Source organism: Argentina silus (genome assembly GCF_951799395.1).
Source record: "Argentina silus genome assembly, chromosome: 6".
Classification (NCBI taxonomy): Eukaryota; Metazoa; Chordata; class Actinopteri; order Argentiniformes; family Argentinidae; genus Argentina; species Argentina silus.
Window position 1 is genome coordinate 6,090,197 of NC_139660.1, and position 18,319 is coordinate 6,108,515.

The following is an 18,319-nucleotide window of genomic DNA, read 5'->3' on the forward strand; positions in this document are numbered from 1 at the left end:
TAATGACTAAGATAAGCAACTTTGTGTAACTGTAGTCTGTGGGTCCTGGTGCATGACATTTAAGATTCTCATTATTGTCTTGATTCTTAACAGGGTTTTTATAGTTTTACAGATTACATCCATCCGAGCCTGAGCTCCTCTAAGCTAGTACTGGGGGAATATTTTGGCAACAAAGACCTCAGTTGTGTTCCTCTGAGTGTGTGTGTGTGTGTGTGTGTGTGTGTGTGTGTGTGTGTGTGTGTGTGTGTGTGTGTGTGTGTGTGTGTGTGTGTGTGTGTGTGTGTGTGTGTGTGTGTGTGTGTGTGTGTGTTGAAGGGCATGACCGTCCTTCACCACACTGCTCCTGGACATGCATTCAAATGACGGATCATCCTCTGTAAGTCAGTCACCACGACCCCTCCACTGGTGCACAGAGGAACAAGCACTCCCAGATCTCCTGAAAGCAGTCATGGCATTCAAATCTGAGTTTAGCATGTGTGTTCACTTGTTTGTGTGTGGTGTTTTTTTTTTTTTTTACAAAAGTTGATTGAATTTCCACTTTTTTGCTAATTGGCAGCCTCCCCTCTTGCTGAAGTTGTGTCAGATGCTTTGCCCACAGAATTTGTGCACAAGAGCGTGTCATTTCAATAAGAATGGTGGATGTGATCAAGCATTGTGAAACATAGCAACACCTCTGTTATGCAAATATGCACCACTAGACTTGCGCTTTGCTTCTTAGTCATGGAAAATGTGCAGTCCAGTTTCTTAGGAGAAATGCCAAATCCTAAATTGCAAGTTTTTTGACCGTTGTATATAAGCTATTAGAGTAATACTATTTGAGGCTCTGAAGTTATATTCTGGCCGATTTTAGACATTAGAATATCAAGCAGTTGAGTGAAATAATATGGAAAGTCTTCATCTCTTATCAAAAATGTCATAGTGTGCTATACTGAATGTCTAAAGACAAATAACAATCTCTTTTATGTTATAAATCTACATGTATATAAAATCTCATGCCATTTTTTATTGTCATTTCCAAAATGTAGGTAGGCCAATGTTCAATGTCTTTTATGTAGACATCAATGTATCTGGGCACACAGGGTTCATCTATGAAATCTCTCAGATAGCATTTCAAAGACTTATTTGACAGTAAACCAAGAACAATTGTATATTAGGAAAAACACTTCCATCATTATCAACTTTGACACAAATGGTAATTCCATCCTCAGCCATATTAGCCATCTGTGTTCAGAAATTACTGGGAAATGGACACAAATAAAATGCTAATTCATTCCCGAGGCACAAGTGTGCACAACTCAGGGGCCTCATGGTTCCCACATTACTTCCCTGTCTGTCTCCATCCCAGGGTGCTGCTGCTGTGAATGCTGTGAGGGTTCTAGAACCTTCAGGAGAGAGAGAGAGAGAGAGAGAGAGGCCCTCCTATTGGCTCCTCTTTTGTTTGCCGCATGCATGTTATTCATGCCCTTATTTGAATACATGCAAATGTGGCGACAGTGCCCCCTGTCAGTGGACACTCCCACCTCCCTCCCACTCCTCCCTCTCTCCACTCACAGGCTGCCACTGCCTCCTCTCTGCTCTGCATGTGCGCGGCTGCGGTGAGGAGGAGATAGCTATGGCAACCAAGGAGACTGTAGGCTGATTTGTCAGAGCAGAGATGTAAAAGAGGACTGAGATTCATGACTATGACGCTCCAGACACAGCCATATCTCATGGTGGTGGCAGGGGGGGAGGGGGGGTGGGGGCAAAGGCAGGAAGGGACAGAGAGCACAATGCAGAAAAAGAGCCCCCTGTAGAGACATTGCGGATCTTGCAATGCCCCCCCCCCGCCCCGCCAACACAGACACACACACACACACACACACACACACACACACACACACATACACACACACACACACACACACACACACACTCACACACCCACCCCTATATGTCGCTGCTATTCATCTGCTATACTGTACAGAATTTAACAGAATAAAATCCTCAAAGGTGCCAGATATTGCGGTGGCTGCCAGTGATACTGTATATGACTCATTTTTTTTCTCTGAGGATTCATTAACCAGTTGGCATCTGACCAGCACAGCCACAGCCACCATGACATGTGGCAAGCACACGAAAGCTTCCAAATCAGTCATGCTTTTACATTATCACACTTTCATATATTACACTGTAGATGCTCGACTCTGCCAGTTGGGTTTTTCACTCATTTGTCAGCCTGCTGTCTTTTGTCTTTCGGGCCATAACAAAATATCAACTGATCATATATGAACCAGACATTAAAGGTGCAATCTGTGATTCAAACAACAACAAAGCAGGCTCCCAGCCACTTTTTTGGTAAACAGCTGAGGGGCTGGGGCTGGAGAAATGTAACCACTCTCAATTTCATAGACAGAGCTATAGATCATCCATCAGATCAAAATGATAGTTTTAAACATGTTTTATCTGTGTTGGTTTAAAATTGCATTCTATATATTGGGGGTTCTGATGGGGTAAGACTGTTGAACTAAGCACATGAGGCAAATGAATATGTTATATTCTTCAAGAATCAATGGCTATATATCATTCATTTAAAAGTATCAATGACTCATTGACCATCGGTGGCCTCAGACGGGGTCCAGCATCAAATATTATATTCAGAAAATGACAAAAAAAGCAGCATTGTAATTACTGTTAATTACATTAGACATACTGTATAACATAAAGCAGATCTCCATGTGTCTTTCTACATCCAGTGGCTAATATATAGCTGTATATGATAACACCAGTACTAGCTAGAACTTATGATGGCACCAGTACTTTACCTCTATCTTTTCACTAATCCACAATGAACGTCTTGTGTAAATATAATGACAATGTAATTGTATGACAATTCTTCACTCTCAATACAATTATTGATAATCAGATGGATGTATAACATTGGTTGCCCAGTTGAGCTGTGACCTTGTTTGATTTATATACTGTACCACAGCATGTACTAGGAACAACTTGCATTGTGTGTGTTTAAATGAACGTCGTATCCAAGTTAATTTTCACCCCTCTCAATATGGCACAGAGAGAGTGTTGTCCTTACCATTCATAATCTACAAAACACATGCTATTCAATCAAACACAATGAATAATAAAACAAGAATAAGCCATTAAATGCCACTGATATTCAGTGACTGTATTCAGACCACCCAGCGGTATTCATGATAGCCGGTTAACATAAATGCACCTAATTCAGATAAACCCAACCAAATTGGCTTGGCATGGTCGTGTTAAGCTGTTGCTTTAGCTCGTGCTCACACTGATTCAGGATTTAGACTGCATGTCTGAGTGAGTAGGCTGCACATGTATACACGCATAATTACTCCAATGTACAGTGGTAATTGTATTACACTGAGTGCCTCTTGGTGTTCATGGCGTCCCCCGTATGTAATCTGTTGACCGGTATGCACAGAGGGGTGGTGTGTATCAGAGGTGCATAAATACTTGTGTTCTGTGATCAATTCATGGGAATTCTGATTATGAGTTTAAAACATGAGCCATTATGACATTAAAATATGTCTCTTTTTTACATTTGAGAAATATTTGGGAATTATGTGGAGTGTTTTATCTTTAATTTGCACAGTGTGCAACCCTTCTCATTGAGTGACACTTGTAAAAGTTAGTCTTGTGCCTAATTGCTTGGGTAATAGAGATTAGTTTATGTTGGATAGACTGTTCCTGTTCTCCCTTGCTAAACAAATGTTCAACTCCATTGAAAGCAATTACTCAAATATAATGTAACATGTTAGGCTCCCTTATGTTATGTCCCATGCACCGTTAATGTTTCATCCAGTGTTTTGAATTGTTATCCCCATATGAAACAAGTTATAATTTGCACTTCATATTAAAAAAAAAAATGTTTTATCATAACCTACATATTATTATTTTTGCCTACCATTGATTTTTTGCCCATTTGAACATAACAGGTGCAAAATAAGCAGTTGAGCTGAAGCTATACATTTTGTAAAGGCAAGACACAAATATGGAAAGACCATATACAGTATGTCATAACTTCACATTCACATTCACTGTTGTTTTATGATGGGAATAATGAAGAATAACCTCAATACAAGGTAAAGAAAAAACAATAAGTAGCCTAAACTTTTCCATAAAAAGGTTGGCCCAAACCTGCTATTTTTTTCAATCTCGAAAATGCAGACACTCATAGAATAGGCCCTACTTCAACATTTCAATAAATCTGAAACCTATAGGAGGCTGACATAAATAGCATGTTCACGATTAACCAAATTTGTTCTATTAAATGTGTACGGTAATTCTATGAACCCAATCAAATCATGTGGTTTCCAATTTTGCAATTTCCAATTTGGATTTAGATAATTTTTAAGATGTCCAAATTCAGTGTCATTATAGTCCTTTAACAAAATGGTTGGTCCCACCAAAATACCTAACCGTAAAGAAAATGTTTAAGGACCACCTCCCCCAACGAATTTTGCATATGTCCCTATAGTCTACACATATACGCGTTTTGAATGACAATTGTCTGCACAAGCCTTGCGCTTGAACTTGACCGTCGGAATTGCATGGGAAAGGAGAGGCGAATTTGGCCCCTGCTCCCGTCCTTTATGCTGCGCAGGTTGTTGAGACTGATGTCAGTGCTCATTAGCATAAAATTCAGTCCGCTTCTAATTAAAGGAGGGAAGCCGTTAGGAACCAGTCTTTTTCATATGGCGGGGAACGAATAAGCATCTCCCCATCGCTCGCTCTCGCTCTCGCTCTCTCTCTCTCTCTCTGCAGGAACTTAGGAAACGCAAATTGTAAGTTGTTAAACTTTCCTAGTGTATTGTAGGTCGAATGACTTATTATTGTGAGCATATACCTCAATACAAGTGCTATAATACAATGTCAATTTTTATTTGATCGAGGCTGTAAGACCCAAGGCCTTATGGAGGCATCTCTTAAGCATCTCTTATGCATCTCTTAAGCATCTCTTAAGTTTTAGAGTACATATCTGACCTAACAAAAATGAGAAACAATATGTCCGATATGTCCTCCTGTTGGAATGTGCTTTATGTTGACTATAAAATGTTATTATTTTGTAGTGCTTGCCCAAATGGGTTTCTTTATCTTAGTTTTTTACTGTCTGTATTCTTGCAGTGAAGAGACAAACTTAAAGACAATACCTGACGAGGGTTAAGAGATTGTATCATGAAACGTCATAAATTAAATTGTCATCTATCATTACAGTGAATGCCCAGCTACTTTTATAACTTGTTGAAGGTGAAGTTCAGAGCAGCCCAGAGTAGCGAGAGTTGAGTTTCTGAGTTGAGTTTATCTTTGTCTAAGTGTATCTCACTTATATTGTTATCGTATGTTTGTTGGTGGCACCGATGTGCGTCTTATGAGTTAGGTCTACTGCTGCTGTAAATGGGCTTCATTTGCTTTTATGTGCTAAAATATATCCAGAATTTGTGAAGTCAGATTTCCCTTCAAATCCATTGCGCTCACTGGTGATACAGGTGGGTGTTATTCCTTTGAAAGCCTCTGCATTAAGGCAATTGAATATTTCTGCTGACTCTCTGCAGATATGGACTATATTCTCTCCAGGTCACACGGGCGTGGTATATAAGTGCAATAAGTGCTCTCCTGCCTTACGTGTGTTGCTGGCACATTCTGTGTTGATGATACATTTGGCTCAGATTCTCCTTACTCACCTGTTTGGGTTGTGGGAAATGCTAGCTGTGCCATAGGTGAGGTTGTGCACTAAAGAGGCCTTGTCCTGTGGCGTTTGTATTGACGTGCTTGCTATGAACCGAAGGTGTATCTTCAATGTGACATAGCATAATGCTGTGCAGTTTATTGACGTCAGATCCCCAAACTTTTACCTTTCTTATGGAGGACTTATCTTAGAGGATACTGTCAAAATCAAAATGTCTCTCTCAGGAAAGCATTCAGCAAAATCTGTTGCTGTCGATTGGTGATTCAATTCACAGGTTAGTTGATGATTTAGGGCGGGGCATTAGATGTTCCCAATTATGGTTAGAGTCTATAAATCTCTTGGCTTTTCAGAGCCATGTCTGAATGTGCTGCTTGTGTCCAGATTTTCTAAATGACTTGCTTGAGTTTTAAGTTTTCAAGTCAGTCCTCCTATCTTCAAAACAGCTCTCATGGCCCATAGGCAGGTAGACTGGTACTAATTGGAGTATGGTTCGAGAGAGGGATGGGAGGGATCTCATCCTCAGATACTTGCTCTTTTTGACTTAATGTGTGACCCCTAAACCCCCTATGTCCTTGTGTCAGGCCAGTCCCTTTGAAGTGAGGCTGTTACAATTCCCAAAAGGGGGCACTTGAATTGGTCAGTTGTAACCCATTGAACCCAATTGATTTGAGTCGTAGAGGGTTGTATTTGGTCATAACTGGTAAAAAGCTGATTTGCTGCAAATGAATGATTTATGAGAAGTATTTGTTACGTACACAACATGAGTGCCTCTATAGCCTTTGATATGGATTTGTTTTTATTTCATCGATTATGCCAAGTTAGCAGCCGATAAACTCATCTGCTAAGTTGTAAGTGATAGACATGCCTATGCAGTTATAATGTAAAACACTACAGCATAGCACACATGATACTGTAGTGTTATAGTAGAACATTACATTATAATGTAACTGCATTGCAGCAGCTTATCCAGGTGCATTATAGCATAATTAAAACACTTAATAGATTTAAATAAATGGATTTGATGATAATAAGTTAAAAGGTCTTGCCTTGTTCTGTAGTTCCCTGTGTAGCATCCCTTATTCTCCCCCCATTGACCGTCCATCTGAGAGAAGAGAGAAGGAAGCACATTGAAATGATTACCCAACTATAGAGAGAAATCTCTATCATAATAAAATGGTGATTATATCCTGATTATATCTATAATTGCAATTGTGAATTTCGGGGTAAAATGCCATATATCTGAAAATATTATAGATATGTCCTATATGCAATTTGAATGTATTTCATCTCTGCATGTTCGCAGTATATGACCTAATGTATTACACCTAAAAACTGAAATGATAATTATTTCATATTTGATTATAGCTCGAGGCAATGAGGGGAAAAATAGAATCTCTGTTGGCAACAGACCAATACAGTAGCCTCCTATAAAGAAGACATAAAACTGTTCCATGGAATTTCTTTGACTCATTAGAAGGATGACCTTGTCTGCAAACCTCTTGGGTGGTGTCATGAAACAGTTTGTTTGTAAGGCATGTTCAGATCTTCAGCAGTGTATACTGCACAGTGACAATAGTTTACATGCATCGGACACTGTTGGATGCTGCTGCTATTAGAATCTGTTATTTATTTCAATTAGAGGCCAGTATGTAGGTTGTATTCCTTAGTGCTCTTTATGATTTGATTTGATTGTATCATATTTGTTTTCTGTTTGCCTTTCCAAACAGTCCAAAGATTGTCATATTCTGCAAGTTTATAATAACTTTAGTTGTTCTTGCAGTTGACCCCTACAGTGACCTTTTGCAGTGAACTTACAGTATATCTTAACCAAACAATTCCATGATTTTTATTGATAACAAATATGATATAAATGGATAGATATGATGATATAGGAAATGTTATTGGATGTTTAAGTGCGTTGTTATATATTTTGTTGGATCTGACGCACATACATAATCTTACTGTACACAAAACATGGAGGCTTGTTCTCTATTTGTTTCAATGGTACATTGTATAACTAAAGTGTGTCCTGAAATAACTACACAGTTAGGTGATGTAAAAGTTGCAAATTCATTTCATTGTCTATTTGTCAGCACACTCTTTTTCAAAGAAAAGTAATTTCATTGCTGCTGCCAAAGAGGACAATTGATTTGAAACACATGCACGAAACTAAGTTATTGAAAGACTTGTTTTTGACTAAGACAACATTATGGGTAAATTGTCGAACAATAGACAACAATGCCCTATACCTTAGAGTCTTCAATTAATTTGCAGACTCTAAGAAGAACAGTAGTACCTTCATATGCTCCAAACTCTGATCATATGGCAATGTCATCAATCTATCATAATTATGTTCCCATGTGTGATTTAATATAACTAAGTATATAAAAATACTATTGATTAGACTTAATATCGGCCATTACGAAATAAAGTAAATTCAGAATCTTATTTTTGGTTCACACAACCACTGTGTTTAATCATTTTAAATCTAGAAATTAGATATTAAAACATTAAAATAACAACATGTAATTAAGAGTTGAATAACATGTAATTCGTTGACTACACTGATATGCTGTTATAAGGAATCTTAATATATATATATATGTGTGTGTGTGTGTGTGTGTGTGTGTGTGTGTGTGTGTGTGTGTGTGTGTGTGTGTGTGTGTGTGTGTGTGTGTGAAACAAGTAATTGATTTTATTTTAACTATTCTGTAATTATAAGATCACTATTTGTAATTTACATTTACATTTTAATCAGTTAGCAGACTTTCTTATACAGAGCGATTCACAATTTCTGGGTAACTTAAATACCTAATCTTTTCTGTGCCTTGAAAATAAAGTGTAACCCAAACTTCTACAGTATATTTCCTCCCAAAAACTTTCACACCGGAGGGACAATCAAATGAAGAGTTTATCACGTTTTATGGGATTATTATCCAAGTTACAGCGGCCTCTCAATCTGTCACCAGGGAGTCTTCTCTGATGAGCATATTTTCCACTTGTCGCACATCCCACTCCTTTCTCTGGAGTTTGTCATCGTGCGCATTATTTATGGCCATTCTGACGATCCGTCAGTCCACAAAACTTTGAATTGACTACAATGCATGTGTAACATTTTATATCAGCCTTTACAGGAGGTGAAAACATGCAATGTAATCTTTTTAGGTTTAGGCTACTATTTCATATTTGGGCTCTTCAACTCCATTACATTTAGATTAATTCAAATGTATTATTGTTTTTATGCTTTAATGAATCGATTCAAGTTCCCCTTTTCCTTTGTTGTAATTTGCTGCAAACTTGACTGTTAAGGTCCTGCAGTAGCCTAGTCTAGGCCCTGCAGTAGAATAGGCCGACTAACGATTGTGCCTTGCTAAAGGGACTATAATAGCCTAATGTGGCCAGTATTCATTATACATAACAGCTTTATCTGCGTATCATTTTTTATCATAAACTACAGTGCTAATTCTGTCCGATGGGCGTCGCTGTTCTGTGCTACTTCAGTCAGGCTACAACCTCTCCTCTCCTTCAAAGTGCGTGATTCATTCTACTGAATTTCAAGACACTCATTAGCTACCATACGGCAAAAATTAATGGACTTAGATTAAAAGCTTACATTCACTCACAATTGACATTGTCTAACAGGTGTAAGCCTACAATGTGCTACTCGGAGCAGCTCAATGGCAGCTCTCGAAGCAAAAAAAAGATAGAGCAAGTGTTAAATAAGTTAAATAAAAATAACAATAGGCCTACAAGCTACGTATAATGTCAGCCTGACCATAATGTTAATGATATGATTGATATACAACTTGACATGAATAATTGTTTTCGTTCATTCATTTTCTTTAGGCCTATAGAAGAGTCACAATATTGCAATACTAATAATTGTAGAATGTGGTGAGGGTTGTTGCTATTATGCTGCTGTTTCCAAGTTTATGATCACTTTGGATGTAATGTTAATGAAATGTGTATGTGGGATTCCTGTTCAAAGGCTACAGGTCATATCCCATTTGAATAAACTAGTAGCAGTTCTACTTTGCCCCTCCGTGCTATTTTGATGAAAATCCGTTGATTTTGGTTTGTTAATCATTATAACCTAAACATTTGTTTGGTGTTTCAATTTGGCGCATTTAAAGCGCGTGAAAAAAATAAGACTAACACTGCTTTTTGTACAGAAATAATTATGCTAATAGGTGGAAATATCCGAATTATTGTTGTTGTTATTATTATTATTATTATTGTTGTTGTTGTTGTTGTTATTATTATTATTATTATTATTAGCCTTTTTTATTAGACGACAGTGGTATTATTTGGAAGTAGATGATTACCTAAAGGCCTCTATATAAAATAGTTCATACGTATGGCGTATACGTATGCGTCAACCACGCCTGTTTCACTAGTTAGTAGCCTCATAAAACCCATCCTATTATCAGGTTGTCATAGCGCATTCTCCTTAATTCACATTAATTCCATTCCACAACAAACACGTTTACGCATTTTCTTTTTGCGTCTTTAATCCTGTCTCTGGAAAGATAACATTAGCCAAAAAAATACTCCCAATGCTGAACCTTACAATTCAATCAGGCATGTTCCAATTCAGTATAATGGGCTGTGTGACCATGAAGGTTGCGTTTTTTATGCGTATGATATTCAGATTAAATCATTGATCAAAAGAATCAAACTCAGAGCAATGTCTTTTTCCATCGATTTATCCAATCATTCGACAGGCAATCGAACATGATGAAAAGAACTACTTGTTGCAGTTCAGACTAAAAACGTTCAAGCAACACTCTTTTTTTTTCATTCATCCTCTTTCTTTAAAAAAGAGGAAAAGGGAGGGATTCTCTCTCTCTCTCTCACACACACACACACACACACACACACACACACACACACACACACACACACACACACAGACACACACACACACACACACACACACACACACACACACACGCACAGGCACACAAACACACACAGACACACACACCACACGTATTTGGGGCCTCTTGGGGAGCTTGAATACTTTAGAAAGATCATCTATCAAAAATGTTATGTAAGGGAATAATACCAGAACATCTTGAGAAATAGGGCTATCTCCCTTTAAAGGTCGTTTTAATTATGAGATATATATGCCTATATTATATTATATTCTTCTTTGATACAACATTATGCACGTATACACGTTGTTGTGTTTGTGTGCCAATAACCAAGCCTATACCTAAAGTTGGACCGACTGTTGAACAACTACGACACCGGGTAACCTATCCTGGTGCCTGACGTCAGCACGCATTCTCTCACGTAAGGAAATTTGAAGAGCTTGGATTAGCACCAGCACGTATCTTTCAACTCAACGGTGAATAAGCCTGTAGCCTATCCCTCGTTCTTTTCGAATGTAGTGCCTGATAATTTACTATAAACGTTAACACAGTATTTGGGAATAGGCTTCATCAGCGCACCGTTACGCGCGTTCAGAAGATGGAGACGTAGCCACCGACCCCCGCGTACGGCAACGTGACTCAGAACTATAGGTCTCCATCCTCCTTTCGCCTAGTGGTCCACGACTGGAGGAGGCTGCAGTTCTAGCACCGCCAATCTCATGTGTTCGTCTCAGAAAGGAAAAGGTGTCTTCTCCATCTCCCACCATAGCCTATCAGCTGTAGATCAAGAGCTTGCTTGGCATAGGGACTATCGGTCCCTCTCCAGTCTTGCTTCAGTGCGAAAATTGGTACCCGACAGATAATTCTACCGCGATATCTTAGAGCTATATGGGATGGAGGAGAGAGGTGAAACAGAGAGAAACACAGAGAGTTTGGTGATGCAGTGGTAGGCTATCGCAATGCATGTTTTGTGAAAATATGTTAAACAGCATTTAAAAAAACGGCTGAGGCATGCATTTGTGGCAGGCAATATGGTGTATTGCGCCTTGGCACTTGGTGATGGGTAAAGGCTTTCCAAGAATTCTTTTTTCTCCTCATGGATTCAAGTCATGCTGGTGGGTCCCTCGTCTCTCTATAGGTCTCCACGCCTGCCTCCCACCACCGCTCTCTCCGCTCTCCCACACTCTGCCCATCTCTCTGTCTCTCGCTTATGTCTGCGAACGATTCAGAAAAAGATTCTGGGCGTAACTAAAAAGGGGAAAAGGACCATTCACGCAGAGTTTGGAACAATGGACATCAATTCACAATGGACAATGAATAGAGGAGCAGAACTGTTTGGGTTTCTGTACACGTCCACGCCAGCCGGGCTAGTGAGGGGGACCAACGACAGACGAGTGCAGCTTCCCTTCGAGGCTGTGAGAAGATGTGGTGCGGGACTGCCACAATCAGGGAGTCCTCTTGGCTGATCTCAGGTCACTCAAGCAAAAGTAATGCCAGTGTTTGTCATAAACTGCTCCGAGTTGGACTGACTCATTGTATGGCTTTGCTCTCTTACAAAGTGCATCGATGCAAGATAGCTCCGGGTTTGTTTCCCTCTGGACTCGGTTCAATCGCATTGTAGCTAGAAAACTGCACTGCTGCAGAGCTCGGGGTTGTTAAGCTATTCTGTCATGTGTCCATAACTAAAATTTATTCTGGACATCAGTTGGTCTATTTTATTGGATTATCCCAAGTTCACAGCATGTAAGTACTCATGAGTTTTATTCTAACATCGGGTGTTACTTTGGACACAAATTGAAATTACTGTAAACTTTTACTTTGGTAAGCCTTTTGCTAGGCTACACATTTGTTAACTTCTTAGAAGAGCAGTGTATTTATGATTATTAAAAATAATAATCATAGTTATAATAATAATAATAATAATAATAATAATAATAATAAATAAATAAATAGATTTAAGGTCTGTATCCTTTATAGAGTTTAAAACTTCATATTTTTCTTTCCCCAAATTCAAGAGCAATCAAAGAAAACAAGAGCAGTGTGTCAGCCTTAATACGTCATGTCTTAACGGAATCGTCCTTTGTGTTGTCTTCGGAGTAATGATGAGGCGAACTTAGTGGCCCCAGCGCTGGCGTTTAAAGCAAACAGTTGTGCGATTGTTAGCAGAGCCTGGGAAAATGTTCCGGGGTCTGGGAGGCGGAGTGCCTTGACGCCAGACCCTCTTGTTAAGAAGACTTCTGTGCTCCCAGACATCATTGTCATGGTAATGAGCGCCAGCACGTTGTTGAACTTGATGTTGACTTCTTTCTTTGGGGCTACATTTTTCTCGGTCACTTGTTTGTGGGAAAATCTTCTCTGGAGCTACAGTGTGAAATTAATTAATCAGCCCCTTTGCAGCGGACAACAATAGAGCCGAGAGAATCTTGGCAACGCACAAAAGACTTTTATTCTCCTAGATAAACTTTATTTTACTAAGCCTCAGGAGATCCGAGGAAAATACTAGGCCTACAGATTTATTCTGGCTCAGTTTAAGATATTTAGATTTAGATTTAGTAGCAAATATTACAATACACAGCAGCTTTTGTATGTATCCTTTTTGAATTTAAAATAGTTTCAAATCTTTTTTGAAATGACTGTTGCTTGGTCATGTTGGATTTGGTTATGCTAAGGTGTTTCAATTTAGCACTGTAATTGGCAATTGAGTTACAGCAGTGGTGTGTGTGTGTGTGTGTGTGTGTGTGTGTGTGTGTGTGTGTGTGTGTGTGTGTGTGTGTGTGTGTGTGTGTGTGTGTGTGTGTGTGTGTAAGTATCCTAAACTATTATCTAGTCTGTCCCCTACGTGTACAGTCGTTTTAGAATACATATTTTCTTTTTTCCATTTGAGGAAATAATGTAATGGAATTAAATGAAATACGTTGATTTCACTTATTCACTATGAGCTAGACAGTAGGAAGCATAAAGAATGAATGGTGTGGCGTAGGCCTGATGTATAGCCCAGCCTTTATTAGTACTAGTGTAGCCTATGAGTGATACTGCCGCTCTGCACACGACCAAAATAGTTCTGACAAACTAGTAGTAATTTATTCTTGCACAAATATTTTTGACTAAACGTGTTATGTTGTACAGCTGACTGAGTATGTTATGCTTATCTCCAACAGGCAACAGGTGCTGAAATTTGAGAGCGACTCTCATCCAAGAAAGGTAAATAATTTCCATGCGTATATTTTTTCGTTGTGCACGGTTTGTCGATTTGTATTGCTCTAGCTGTGATATGATTTGTGTTTTCACCTCTTTGGAATATAGCAGAGCGAAGTTAATACTGTGTTCTTACAACATGTAGATATTGGCATAGGCGTGTAAGCTAGTTGATGTGGTAGTCTGTTGGCTTAAAGAAATTGTGAATTTAATAGGTTTGTCTGGTCATCCTGATAAAAACGGAATGGACATTACTGAGGTGTCTAGTGATTATATGAACATTAATTGCCTGAATGTTAATACTATTTAATCATAAACGACCATGCAATGTCTACTAGGCCGCAAATGTCCTCTCCTAAATATAGGTATGTAGGCAATGTTATATGCTATCCCCAACGTATTGTCCATATATTGTATGTTGACTGTAGGCTATAGCTATCGGTATAAGATACTGCACTGCACCTTAACAAAGGTCCCAATCGTTCTCTAGACCTGCGTTATCATTGTATCAATGACAAAGATGTACGGGCCGGATTATGCGATAGTGCAGTATTCGTACTTTCGAGTTGAAGCTGCTATCAGCAACACTACCGTCAAAGTAACGGAACATGATTAGTTTCAGCACCAAGGACAGGGCCATGTGCGTTCGCTCTAAAACGTCTCTCTAATGTTCCTGCTATATCAATTCTTCATTTCCCTTCACAAAATAGATAATGCGGCACTGTTGAACAAATTCTAACAATTATATAAAGTTGTTAAGAGCATCGATACACGCAAGTTATTGGCTGATCGCAAAAAAACCCCGAATCCCTCACTTCCTTACACACAAGGTCCAAATGTTCCAGGGAACAGTAGGCTGAAGCATAATTTCATAGCGACTCATCCTTTACAGTTGCGGATATGTCCGTGATATTATTGATTGAACAATATTTCAGAAAATTAAATGTGAAATTAACTCAACATGGTAACACTTTACATTGCCCTTTTACAGGTGGGGTAATGTTTGAGTTATAACAAAAGAAATGCTACGCTGAATTCCATTATGCACTTATAAGTGTAGCCTAACAATGTGTTGATACAATTTTGTTACTTGGGTAAAGTGTTACTACAGATATACTGAAGGGGACAACTGAAAATAAAGTGTTACCCTAGGGTGATGGACTAAGCCGATAAGCAAATGCAGAAATTAGTTTGTGAAATTCTATATTTGTTCCTTTTACCAAAACCCCGAATATCCTATAGGCCTACCTATAGTACGCTATGCCATGTGGATTTGGACAGTGTACATCATCATAGCCTATGATCATAGTATCCTTTAGAACAGGACATGACGCAGGGAGGGGGCGTATCTAATTCTTTGATAGTTCACGTGAAATCACATGCATCTGAATTATGAAGTGGTTCTGCAATAAGGGTTAGGGTTAGGGTCTATCCTGAAACGGTGAGGTTCATACAGAAAACATGAAATAATGGTATTGTACCCATGGCCTTTAGATGATACTCCTCCCCTTCATTTAACCTGAGTTTATTCTGAAACAGGCGCACTCTTTATTGTTATTTATATTAGGCCTTGATAAGGCTCATGTAGTGTCCTATATTCTTGCTTGCATAATAAACATTTCATCATTATATCACACAGGTGATTCCTTATCTTCAGTTAAAAATAAATACATGTTTTGAGATTCACATTCGCTTTTACTCACAGGAAAATCCATTTGCAAAAACCTGCAGGACAGCAAACAAAAACAGGAAAAAAATATTAGACACAAAGCAGATTAAACCGACCCCTTGGCATCGAGCTCTCATTGGCTAGTTTAGCACCTGCCGTGGTAGGTGGGCATAATTCAATTGGTGGGGTGAATATTGTGTGTGTGTGTGTGTGTGTGTGTGTGTGTGTGTGTGTGTGTGTGTGTGTGTGTGTGTGTGCGCGTGTGTGTGTGTGCGCGCGTGTGTCTGTGTGCGTGCGTGTGCGTGCGTGCGCATGTGTGTTAACATGTAAGCATGCGAAGCTATATTGAATTCTGAACCTTTAGTAATAGGTAGGCGGAGAGTTATGTACAGGTGTGTGTGTGTGTGTGTGTGTGTGTGTGTGTGTGTGTGTGTGTGTGTGTGTGTGTGTGTGTGTGTGTGTGTGTGTGTGTGTGTGTGTGTGTGTGTGTGTGTGTGTGTGTGAGTGAGTAGGTGAATGAGTGAGTGAGTGAATGTAGAAGGGGTTGAACTTACTGAATTACGTAGCCTAAAGCTACGGAAAAAGTCTATGTGAATACTGCATGTACAAAATAGAGAAGGCTAATGAAAAACGTTAATCTTATAAAAGTTTGTCAGGCATTGAGCTTATATTTTCAATTGAAAATGTAGGCCCAAAAGAGCAGCAGCTATTTAGCAGTGATTTTAAACAATTTACGTTCAGGGCTATGAGCATGAGGTTGAAGTAATATAGTAAAAATACCGCAAATTGCTTTTCTATTGTTAATTATTTATTTAGGCTTTTCTGCTCAGTAGATTGCCATAACTCCCTAAAATTATATCTTGAAATTCTTAGTCTACACGGATTTCATAATTTAGAAAACAAACATAGATCATGGACCATATCAAAGTCATAGTTGTGTCATATTTGAGTCAAATGTGATGATGATAGCCTTTATATTATACAGAAAAATCATATTGTGTTGATTTAAGAAATCTTAAACCGAGATTTACGAACTCTTTTAAACGCATCTCCGTCACGAGATCAACCGAAACTTCAATAAACTATGAATTTATATTACATATCTCTAATCATAGAGATGTTAATATTTCGTTTTGCAGCTCTTTAAACTTTTTGTTTATATGGACATAATTGGGCCTAACTTTCCTGTTTGATAATAATGGGAAACGACAGGTTATTTCCAAGTAAAAATTGTGTATAATCATTATATATTGTATATTCCCTCTGATAGGCCTAGTGTAAAATTAATACATTATTCCTCTATACAGTAGCTATTTTAAGCACCGACATAATCATTATAAATGATATCGCTCTCCTAAAATAGTCCCTGTAACATTCCCTGTTTTGTGTGGTATTAAGGCCTTTACACAGGTCGTCTGAAACAGCGCGTACCTCTGCCTTGGACTGTGGCATAATGTGGCAAGCTAGGCTAAGGGTGTTATTGAAAAATAGGGGCATGTAGCTTGCTGATGATGATGATGATTACAGATCATCTGCATTTTCGAAGGCATGAAAAACAAATCGAATTTTAGTGGTTTCGTGTTACGTCAACAGGCGGTGACATCAAGGCTGTGCATAAAGCTTTGTATTGTGCGTGATTACATTATGAAACTCACATATCGCCCTCACTTGCAAGAGATGATTTTCAGTTCAGGTTTAAGCATGGCCTATTGTGGAGAATTGGTACGAGGTCGCTTCATAGACGTATAGCCTATAGGCCCAAATACACTCACTGACGTGAAACACGGTTGTGTAGCAACGTCACGCTTGTCCTATATGCATATTGAGTCTCATTGAGATAATGCTCTCTTTTGATCTTGTGAAATAGTTCATTCCATTTTCTGGTCTCAGATTTGCATTTTACGTGTGGGAGATTCTATCTCACGAAGATAAAGGGGTATGTCTCCACAGGAATCAAGCATCGTCCTGTCGATGTTGGCCTATAAAAGATCATTAAATCACATTCAATTATGTATGTATGCATGTGTGTGTGTGTGTGTGTGTGTGTGGGTGTGTGGGTGTGCGTGTGCGTGTGCGCGTGTGTGTGTGTGTGTGTGTGTATGTGTGGCTTTATTCAGGCTAATACTATCGGATTGTAGGCTAATAATAGGCCCATATGAAGTTTCCCCATTCATGTGACGTACCATCATTCTTTGTTTCAAACACATTTGCATTTCAATCTATTTTACCTTTTGCTCGCCTCGTCTTTTCAAATTCAATCCCAATATTATTTCTAATAGGCTATCTTTCTATTTAGTCGCAGAGGAATTGAGCTGAAATCATACGCAAGTGCACTTGTGTGTGATGATTAATGTAGAGCATGTGCTGGTGATAAGAAACATTATTTTCAGCCTAGTGGTTAGGCTATATTAGGCATATTTCTTAATTCATGAATATGCTAATTTGGCACGCACGACGTTGGTGAGATTATGCTGTATGTTGAAGAATGTTGATGAATGACGAATAAATGGTAAAAGACTGTTTTCTCCGTTTTTATTGTTAGACATTGTTTTATTCCGTTCATATGGCATATTCTACTACTTAGACGGTGAGCATGTAGCCTAGAATCGAGCAATATTTGGTTAATCGCAGGCCTATATGGCGAGGCCAAGGAAGGGTGTGGCTCAGTAGTATGATGACATACCGAATGCGGTTTAGGCCGATATTCGATGGACCACCATTGGCAATGACTAACTAGGCTATATATTCTGATGTTATCCATCATCAGCTATCTGATGATTTGCCTTTATGGCATACAGCATGTGTTGGCTGTTCCACAAATAATCAGATGCATGATTCAGAATAATTCTCCCTGCATTGGTCAGTGATGACAGA